The sequence below is a fragment of the Capsicum annuum genome, chromosome 10 (genome assembly GCF_002878395.1).
Source record: "Capsicum annuum cultivar UCD-10X-F1 chromosome 10, UCD10Xv1.1, whole genome shotgun sequence".
NCBI classification, from domain to species: domain Eukaryota; kingdom Viridiplantae; phylum Streptophyta; class Magnoliopsida; order Solanales; family Solanaceae; genus Capsicum; species Capsicum annuum.
In genome coordinates this window covers 51,572,860-51,584,730 of record NC_061120.1, presented here as the reverse complement: position 1 = coordinate 51,584,730, position 11,871 = coordinate 51,572,860, and positions in this window count along the sequence as shown.

Genomic DNA, 11,871 nt, shown 5'->3' with positions numbered 1-11,871 from the left:
AAGTAATGGTTTGAATATTAGGAGCTTACTCTAAGTCTCTGAACTAGGGTTGCTTCTCACAATGCACACATCAATGGTGATAACCCATACTATGATATTTAGGCTGCAAAACTGTAGTATGAGTACCAAACGAGTGGTACTCAATAAGCTACTGCCAACTGAGCTCCAAAGATAAAGTAGATATATACAACATATAAATAGAATGAAAACTACACCCAAGATTCTATAAATCATATGAAAATTCAATGAGATAATAAGGAACAACTATCATGTTCATGTCCAAAAGTCTAACATAAAACATATGAAAAGTCAATGAGATAATAAGGAACAACTATCCTGTTCATGTCCAAAAGTCTAACATAATAAAACTAAGGAAGTATAAGGGTGAAATATCCTATTTTGGTAATATTCATTAAACGTCAATGCTATACCGTATATCCCAGGTTAATATTCGAATAAAGAGTGAAAGAAAAATATATATAGTAATATACAAGGCAATGAAATAACTATACAACATAAACAACGAAGGAAGGGATATACGGTAGTATCATAGCTTCATATAGCTAGATATATATAGGTATTTATACATATAAACATTATGTCATCTCAAAGAATAACCTATATCATCATATTCTCATTTTAATATCTCATTACAATACTATCAAGATTTAAGTAATTTCATACTCGGGGTTCCTAATCTACGTGGCTAGACATGAAATAATAGTGCATAATAATACAATCATAAGATAAGAGAGGCCGAAGGCGTACCTCAAATCCTAATACTGAATCAATGACAAATCTGTTATAAGCTAGCCATAATAATAATCATAACAATGATAATAACAATATCAATAACAGTGCGAATAACTGTCTTCTCCAGACAATCAAATACCTAGCTAGGCCTATGTGTAATCCCACCGCCTTAGGCTTAGAAGGTTCAATCAACATACAATAACACAAGGCATATTATTCACCCATATATATCCAACCATGTCATACCGGCGGATAAATATTGGTGCATACTAGTGATAGGTGATGCGTATGCAGGAATGAATACAAAGTACACAATCAATATAACAACTCGTCATAATTATCCTCATCAGGACAATCATCATTGTAATCAACCCCTGTCTTGTCGGGTATCAACACATCATCAATAGTATACTCCGTCCTTGTCGGGTATCAATATATCATCAATATATCCTCTGACCTTGCCGGGTATCAATATATCATCAATATATCCTCCGGCCTTGCTGGGTATCAACATATCATCAATATGTCCTACGACCTTGATAAGTATCAACATCATCAGAATAGTATCCTCCGACCTTGCCGAGTATAAATATCATCAATATAGTATCCTTCGGCTTTGTTGGGTATCAATATCATTAAAATAGTATCCTCCAACCTTATCGAGTATCAATATCATCACAATAGTATCCGCCGACTTTATTGGGTATCAATATCATCACAATAGTATCCTCCAGCTTTGTCGGGTATCAATATTATTACAATAGTATATCTTACTTTGTCGGGAATCAATATCATTACAATTGTATCCTCCGACCTAGCCAGGTATCAATATCATTATAAAAGTATCCTCTATTTTTGCCGGGCATAAATATCATCATAATATTCATTGTCGAATAACATGTACTAAAATACTCATAAACATAATCATATTACTATAGAATGTCTATATAGTGAATACTTCCCAACTACTCGTTATTAGCTAACCAACACTTATTATTGCGAAATCACTATTTCTCTAGTCATCACATAACCTCTAGTTATTAGCCTAAACGTTATCCTTCACATAATCCCTATTCTCGGGATAGAAACTAACCACTATTTATTTAATATCTAACATCTAACATTTAGTCAAAGTTCATCACTAGACCAAAATTGCCATTTATCCTCAAGTCCAAACTGTAAAACCTCACTTCATGCGTCACATGCTCGTCTCCACTTTACAATTCTCAAAATACCATCACACTATCAAAACCATAACCTACGCATCAATATGAGTCTAAAAACACCCATATTGCACTACCTTGCTTTGTGTACAAAAACAACACCAAAATGCTTAGTAGGTCCCACATACTAAAAATAAGTTTCCAAGACCAACCCAATGTTCAAACATGAATAAGGAATCATAACCCTCAAAGAATGGGTGAAAACTGAGCATACTTTGGGCTAAAGTCAAGCCCTAAGCTAAATTGGGTTTTTGGTCCAAACTAAGAAATTCAAGAAAATCTTACCTTAATTTTGAAGATAATCATGACACAAGATGATAATTAAGATCCCAAGTCACCCCCCTCTCCCCCGACCAATTTTGAGTTATTACACTTATTTTAGGGTTTCTAGGTCTAAATGGTGAAGGAAAAATGCCCCAAATACATCTTAGGGCCTTAATATAGCCCCTACAGGTACTCAGATTCCACAATGTTGATCCTATGAGCCGTGATAGTGCTACTTGTGATTGCACACTCTTGGTCGCTGTTGTTGTTGTCCCAGATGACAGAAACTCAAAAATAAGTTTTTGACTATTGAAACTCATTTGGAATCCAAAGAACATGATCTAATAGTGAATTTTGAGTGTAAACCAAATTTCAAATATTAGAATCATCAAAAATTTGATCAAATAACGTTTAGGCAAAAAGTGGGGCCCATACCTATAGTTTTATCACTTTTCATAAATCCGCTCAACAGCCCAAAATAAGTTTGAGAGCCTTGGGACCTGAACTAAGAGTCTCTCTAGCCTAAAATCTGCATTCCAAATGCGATGGCAAAGTCGGATTATTAATCCAAGTTTGTTTTGACCAAATGTAGGTTCCACACCCATTCTTTCTAATTTTCAACTTTTTGACTAGTAAATCAAAAGGAGCTTAGGTGCATTGGGATCTAAACCAAAGGTCTACCTAGACTAAAATTAATATTTTGGATGTACTGGTGTAGTTGGTATTTGCATCCGAGATTGTTTCATGGAAGTTTTCTCCTGGTGGCCATTTTGAACCAGCAAAAACTTCTAAATAGGGAATTGGCTCTAAAAACTAAACGAACTTCTCATTAACTAGACCGTAGATCCCAGTAAGTCATAAATGACTTGGGGAAGCAATGGAGAAGCTCAAACGGTGAAGATAAGCATAAATATGGTAAATGACCAGAAGGGTCGTTAAAACCATTAATGAGAAAAAAGCAAAAATATATACGTAAACCATATACGAGTATAAGAAAGAAGTACAAATAGACAAATATTATATCAAGGCAACAATATAACACATAATGAGACCATATATAAGAAATGCAATGAAGATGTTAATAATAATGACTATGATGATGATGGTGTGATACATTAAGGTTGTCGCACAACCTTCATATATACCTACCGAGATGTGCTTCCAGGTAGGACCCATGGGTTTTTGCAACCTATATACAATCTAATATCCAGTAGCCATTACCTATATCTATAACTCCTCTCTGACACATCTATTAGTAGAGGATTTTTAGAGATGTCATATTTCTATCAGAAAAAAACTAGTGTTTCAAGTATTTCCACGGTGGTACTATATGAGGATGTAATGGTCACAACCAACCAAATGAGAATTTCCAATATACCAACCACTGAGCGAAAACCCACTCAATAATCCAACCATCCATGAATAAAATGTAATCCATATGCCAATAGAGTAAAATACACAATAAAATGCCATTAATACCACATAAACTCCAATTTAGGCTTTTTCATCAGAAAAGATATGATCAAATATACATAACAAGGCTAACAACATCATATAATACCCCATACTATCACTCATAACAAGTAACGTCTCATACCCCCCAAGTTACAACAATTATAGTCCCCTACAAATATATCCATTTTCATGATTGGTTGTTGTACCCTTAACATAATTTTATATCCATATAAACTACCCAAAACAGTCTGAAGAAAGTTAAGCCACAACCTACCTCAATGTCTCAACAGTACAAACAAGCATTTAACACCAATATTTCTCCTCTAGCATGGACCCAAAATCTACTAAAACATACAAACATTGAATCTACGCATACAAAGAGAGCCAATGATACCCATATTTCCTATTTCTAGGTCGGGGTCAAAACAGACCTCTAAAATGGATCTTCAAAAAAGAAGGGTAAAATTAGAATTTTAGTTCAAAAATATATTTCGCATGATTAAAGGAACTTATAGAAGAAAACCCATGTAAAAATAAGATGGAATTGAGTTTTAAATAAAAGAATTCCAAATTTTAGGCCTTATGGGCCAAAATCCCTAAATTCCATCTTTGAATTTAAGTTTTAAAATAATTTGAAGGACAAGAATCAAAGAAAATAATTGACATAGGAGTGTTGGAGCTTACCTAAGCTAAAAATGGAAGAAACTGTCAAACACTTAAAACCCCAAGTTCCAAGTCTTAATAATGGTAAGAATCATGAAAAAGGGGGATATAATCCACCCAGGTGTCACTTAAGCAATCATCGGGTCACTTAAGAAACCAGGCATCGCTTAAGCTAATATCTGTGTTGTCACGTAAGCGACCAGGCTGTTGCTTAAGTGATTTTGGTCCCTTAGGAAACACTTTGGCTGTCAAGCAAAGTCGCTTAAGAGACCTAAGTGTCACTTAAGCAATGCACCAGCTGGAGACTTTGGAAAATTCAAAATCTCCATGGACCACTCTGGATTCATCCGAAATCCCAAGAATTTAAACGAACTAGGCTACTAGACCAAATTCAATGTTCTAGACTCAATGGCAATATCGGATTTTCTAAAAAAAATATCGTTTTCACAAAGTTGACCCTCAAAACCCAAATTCACAACTTTCTGAACTAATGGTCCAAATGAGATATAAAATCCGTAAAACCATACTAACCATGTTACCAACCTGGAATCGACATTTTGAATCTTCTGGGGCAGTCTTTTTTCCATCGAATCACAGATTAATAAATATTGACCAAAGTCAACTATAAAGTTATAACCATCAAAAACCACAATCTCGCACAAATCACACCAAAACATATTGGGAATCATACCAATCATCCTTATGCCCTAAAAATACGACAAAGCAAACATATGAAGGGGTTAAATGGTCAAATGACACAAAAAATAAATATTTCACAAAAATCACCAAAAAATAGGTCATTACATCATTCACTACGAAGAATCTACTTCGTCCTCAAACTAAAGGGCAGAGAAATACCCGAATCAATAATATATTGGTGATAACTACCACGCATAACAAACTCAACCTCCCAAGTAGCCTCACCTATAGTTCGATGTCTCCACTAGACATTAACTATAGGAATATATCTAGGGTGCAATCGTCTAATGCCTTTAGCTAGAATAGAGATAGGCTCCTCAACAAAAGACAACATTTCATCTAACCAGAATGAATCCCAATAAATAACGTAAAACTCATCTAGAATATATTGTCGAACTATAAAAACATTAAAAATTGGATGAACAACTGATAAATTTGGGGTAATGCTAACTCATAAGCCACATCCCAGATAGTTCGAAGAATCTCAAAAGGTCCAATATATTTGGGGCTAAGCTTTCCCCTATTCCGAAACTTCATCACACCCTTTATGTGCGATGCATGAAGGGAGATACGATCACCAATAAAAAATTTCAAGGCACAAAGTCAACGATCCACATAACACTTCTATGTACTCTGAGCATGAATAACCTAAACTCTATCTAAATACTCACGAAGAAAGTTTGTACCTTGAGGTCTAATCTCAGAAATCTCAAATCAGCCAACTGGAGACTAACAACACCTACCATAAAAAGCCTCAAAAAGAGCCATCTCGATACTAGAATAGTAGCTATTATTATACTTAAATTCCACAAAAAATAGATATTACTCCCACTGACCACCAAAGTCCTCACGCAAGTACGGATCATATCCTCTATAACCTGAACAATCCACTCTAATAAACCGTCTATCAGGGGTTGAAATATTATGCTCAGATCAAATGAGTACCTAACTACTCATGAAAGGTCTTTCAAAAATCAAATGAGAACACCGAACCTAAATTTGAGATGATGGACACTAGTGCACCATGAAGATAAATGATCTCACGAATACAGATACGGGCTAACCTCTCAGCACTGAAAGAAACCTAAACCTGAATAAAATAAGCAGATTTGGTAAATCGATCCTTGATGACTCAAACACTATTAGAACCCCGATAGGTGTTAGCCAACCTTTTCACGAAGTCCATAGTGATCCTTTCCCCTTTCCACTTGGAATGGGCAACTATGAAGCAAACTACTAGGTCTCAAATGCTTGGCCTTCACCTGTTGATAACATAGGCAATAGGATAAAAAATCCACTACATCGTCCTTTATACCACCCCACTAATAATGTTGTCTCAAATCATGATATATCTTCGTCACTCCTCGAAGGATGGAACAACTGGAACAATAAGCCTCATCCAAAATTAATCTAATTGAAGTACCCACTCTAGGCATACAAACTCGGCCTCCTATCCTTAAAAGACCATAAGAATCAAGAAATGTTTTTTTAGTCTCTCCACTCAATACCTTATCCCAAATCAATCTTAATCCAACATTATCAAACTAATGAGATTGAATCTTCTCTATTAAAAAAAACCTATCCTCAATAAATTCCAAAACACACCGAGGTGATGAAAATCAAGCCTAACCATCTGATTGTTCAAAGACTGAACCTCTAAGGCCAAAGTCCACTCCTGGGTCAAAAGATATGCAAGCTACCTACGCTAGTTCCTTCCATCATATGGCATCCGCAACCACATTAGCCTTTCCCAAATGATAGAGGATATTAAGGTCATAATCCTTAAGTAACTCAATCCAATGGCGCTGCCTCATATTAAGATCTTGCTGGGTAAAGAAATACTGAAGGCAATGATAATCTGAGAAAATCTCACAATGACTTCATACAAGTAGTGCCTCCACAACTTTAAAGCAAAAATAATTACGCATAACTGCAAATCATGGGACGGGTAATTCCTCTCATGGGGATTCAACTAAAGAGAAGTATATGTAATCACATTAACCTTCTGCATCAACATAACACCTAATCCAACCCTAAAAGCATCATAAAATACCATAAAATCCACACCCTCCTAAGGCAAAGTAAAGATAGGAGTCGAAGTCAACAAATTTTTGAACTTTTGAAAGCTCGGCTCACAAGCATAGAACCACTGAAAGGAAATCTTCATTTGAGTCATCTTGGTCAATGGATCCATAATATAATAAAACCCCTCAACAAAATATCGATAGTAATATGCCAAACCAACAAAACTCTAAATCTCGATAGGAAAAGTAGGCCTAGCCTAATCATGAACCACTGTAATCTTGGCCGAATCAATCGTATTACCATCTTTGGTCACCACATGACCCAATAAAGAGATAGACTCCAACCAAATTTTATGGTTAGAGAATTTTGCATACAACTTCTTATTCCTCAACCTCTGAAGAACAATCCATAAAAGCTCCTCATGGCCAGCCTTACTCTTGGAATAAACCAAGATATCATCTATAAATACAATGACAAAAGAGTCAAGATAGGGTCAAAATATACAATTCTTTAACTCCATTAACATGGCTACGACATTAGTCAACCCAAAGGACATGACCAAGAACTCATAATGACTTTACCAAGTCTGAAAGGTTGTCTTCAAAATATCCTAAGCTCTAATCCTCAATTGGTGATACCTAAATCTCAAATTAACCTTCAAAAACATCAAAGCACCTTGAAGCTGAACTAATAAATCACCAATTTGAGAAAGAGAATACTACGATAATCAATACACATACACATAAATAAATTCTTTTTATTTATAAATAACACAGGCGCACCCCAAGATGATACACTAGGTTGAATAAATCCCCTATCCAACAACTCCTACAACTAATTCTTTAATTTCTTTAACTCGATTGGGACCATCCTATAAGAAGGAATAGAAATGAGCTTGGTGCCCAGCTCAACATCTATAGCAAAGTCAATATCACGATCTGGAGGCATTCAAGGCAAATCTGTAGAGAAAAACTCCATGAACTCATGGACAATACTAATAAAATCCAAAGAAGAAGGTGAAGCAGCACTAGTATCATGAATCTGAGAAAAATAAGACAAGCATCCCTTCTCAAGCAAGCAACTAGCTTGAAGGAAAGATATAACCATCTTAGGACCCAAATAAAGCACACCCTTCTTAGCTCACCTTGGCATACCTGATGAAGATAAGGTTACAGTCTTAGTATAATAATCTAAGACATCATGATAAGGAGATAACCAATATATACCCAAGATAACATCAAAATCAACCATATCAAGAATAATCAAATCTACCTAAATCTCATGCCCAATAAAAGTCACAACATAAGATCGGTACCCTCGATCCACCACTAAAAAGTATTCTATAGGGGTAGATTCACTGATAGGCATGACAAGAGGCTCACAAGTAGAATCAAAACCTAAAGAAAAATATGCAAAAATGTAGAAGAAATTAAATCCAAGATCAAACAACATAGATGTAGGTTTGAAAAAATAGGGACGATAACTAGGATGATAGCATCGAAAGCCTCTGCCTTTGGTTTAGCAAGCATAGCATAACATTGTCCATGACCACTACCCGATTAAGTATCCCTACGACTACCACAATGATAACCACTACCCCTACCATACTCCTTTAGTAGAACTTTTACTTCTTACTGCTGATATAGAAGTATCCCTAAAACACGAAGGGGATAGATGGCCAACCTCATCATACATAAAGCAACTTGTATGGACCAACTCAATACGAGGAGGTATGACTAAGATAGAACGACCATCAAAAACTGCTGGAATAGAAGACCCACTACCTGAACCCTGCAAGGCTACCTATACTAGTTTTCCATGATACCCAAAGAAGCCTCTAGAATCTCTACCTTAAGTAGTATGACCTCTAAACTTGCCCTGACGTTACATCTTCTTGGAATTTCCCTGAGATGCTTAAAGAATAGACTTGGTCATCTTAGCATGATCTACTATACTCTTAAATGATACACTTACACTAGAATCTTAGTCATAGATAGATGAATAAAAACATCTAACCCCTTCACAAACTTCTAAATCTTCTCAGATTTAGTGGCAATGTTGGCATAAGAATATCTAGAAAAGGCATAAGCAACTACCTCATACTCCGTAATAGTCATAAAGCCTTGCTCTAAGTAATCAAACTCATCTCTCATCTGATCCCTCAGACTGTAACGCACTAACCTATCCAAGAAGGCCTCAACAAATTGATCCCAAATCATCTTTAGAGAACCAAGAGATCTACAACTAATAAGCAACCTCCACTAATCCTTGGATGCATCTCTCAATTGGTAAGTAGTATAAGTAACCCAATATGACTCAAGCGAACTAAGGTTATGCAACTTCTTAAGATAGTCAATTAAGAACTCATAGATATTTTTGTCAACAACACCAATAAACCTAGGAGGACACAAATGAATGAACCTCTCAAACATCTTTTAATCCTCAGAAGATATGATTATACTCATAATGATAGGAGGTATAGTAAATCTGGATGGATGAGATCTCACCAAAGTAAGTAACATAGATAAAGGCTGAACTTTTGATATCAAAATACCATACTCTGATATTAGTATAGAAGGAGGAACAATACTCGAAGTCTGTGGAGTACCATAGACAGATATCGATACCACTGAAGGATCCATACTTAAAACTAAAAAACACCATTGGTAGGCTCTGGAACAAATGAAGGTATAATAATTAGAGCTGGAGGAACACCAGGTGCACTAAAAGGAGAACCCTTCAAATAGGTCAACAAGAAAATCAACACACTCTAAGACTAGGTAGAAGAACTCTGTAAAACTTGAGTAGGTCTTATATCTCCTGCACGCCCAACCCATGGCTTAGGGGAGAGCCTCCTAGAACTACCTCTGTATAGGGCAGATCCTCATGACCTTCCACTATATCTCGCCTTATAGACTAAGCCCTCTCCTTAAATAATAGCTCTGCATCTCTATCCTCACGAGATATAGTCCTCATTATTTGCTTAGAAAGAGTGAAATAATGTTTAGAATACAAGTTTAAAGATATCTTATAGACTTTCAAAGATATCTTATAGACTTTCAAAGATATCTTATAGACTTTCAAAGATATATATTTACATCTACATACTGATCTACAAGACTCTCCACTAATAGTTCTACTATATACACATATACCATATATGAGAAAAATCATAAGTATACACATAAACCAAATACCGATATGAGAAATAAGTATAAATAGACAAATATCATATCAAGACAATAATACAACACAGAATGGGCATAATCTATAAGAAATGCAATGATGGTGATGATAATGATGATGATGATTATGAGGTGATAATGATGTGATGCATCGAGGTTGTCGCACAACCATCATATACACCTACTGAGTTGTGCTTCCAGGAAGGACCCATGGGGGATACAAAACCTTTACACAATCTAATATCCAATACCGATATCCTTAACTCCTCTTTGACACATCCATTGGTAGATCATTTTTAAAGATGTCATATTTTCTATCAAAAAAAGTTAGTGTTTCCAGTATTTTCAAGTTAGTACAAATGTTTCATAAATGTATATGATATGAGGATGTAATGCTTACAATCAACCAAATGAGAATTTTCAAAACCAACCATGTGAGACAAAATCCACTCAATAATCTAACTATCCAGGAATACAATGCTATTTATAGGCCAATAGAGTAAAATACATAATAATAATATGCCATTAAAACCACAAAAACTTTTATTCAGGCTTTTTCATCCAAAAAGATATAATCAAATACATATATATAAGGCTAACAACATCATATAAGACCCCACACAGTTACATATAGCAAGTACCATATCAAACCATCAATTCACAATAATTATAGGCCCCTACATGGGCACAACACAATAATATGGCCATTTTCATGATTGGTTACCACACCTTTAACATGATTTTATATCCATATAAACTACCCAACTTAGTATGAAGAAAGATAAGTCATAACCTACCTTGATGGTAAAACTAATTCAAACATGCCTTTAACACTGAGCTTTCTCCTACCACATAAACCCAAAATCAACTAAAACATAAGAATATAGAATATATATATCAAAAGAAAGCCAAGGATACCCATGTTGCCCATTTTTTAGTCAAGGTCAAAACAGGCCCCCAAACTGAGCTTTTTTTAAAAAAAGAGTAAAACTAGAATTTTAGTCCAAAAATATAGTCCCTTGATTAAATAAACTTATAAAAGGAAATCCAAGTGAAAAGGGATTGGAATGGGGGTTTAGATTGATAGATTCCCAATTTTAGTCCTTACGAGCGAAAATCCCTAAATTCTACCTTTGAATTCAAGTTTTCAAAGGATTTAAATGACCAAAATTGAACAAAATAATTAAAATAAGAGTTTTGGATCTTACCCAAGCTAAAAATGAAATAAATTTCCAAAAAATTCAAAATCCCAAACTCCAAGTCTCAAAAATAGTGAAAAATTATGAAAATGAGGGCTATAATCCACCCAGGTGTTGCTTAAGAGATATTTTCTTAAATAAGCCAAGTTACTTAAGAGATCAAGTATTGCTTAAGCAGTGCACTAGCTGAGTGGTGCACCAGCTGGAGAATTCCAAGTCTCCATGGAGTTTTCAGGATTCATTTGGAGTTCTAAGAATGAAACAAACTATGCTACTAGACTAAATTCGATGCTTCGGACTTAATGGCAATATCATATTTTTAAAAGTATGTTGTTTACACAAAGTTGACCCCCAAAAATCATTTCACAAATATTCAAACCAAGAGTTAAAATGAGATATAAAGGT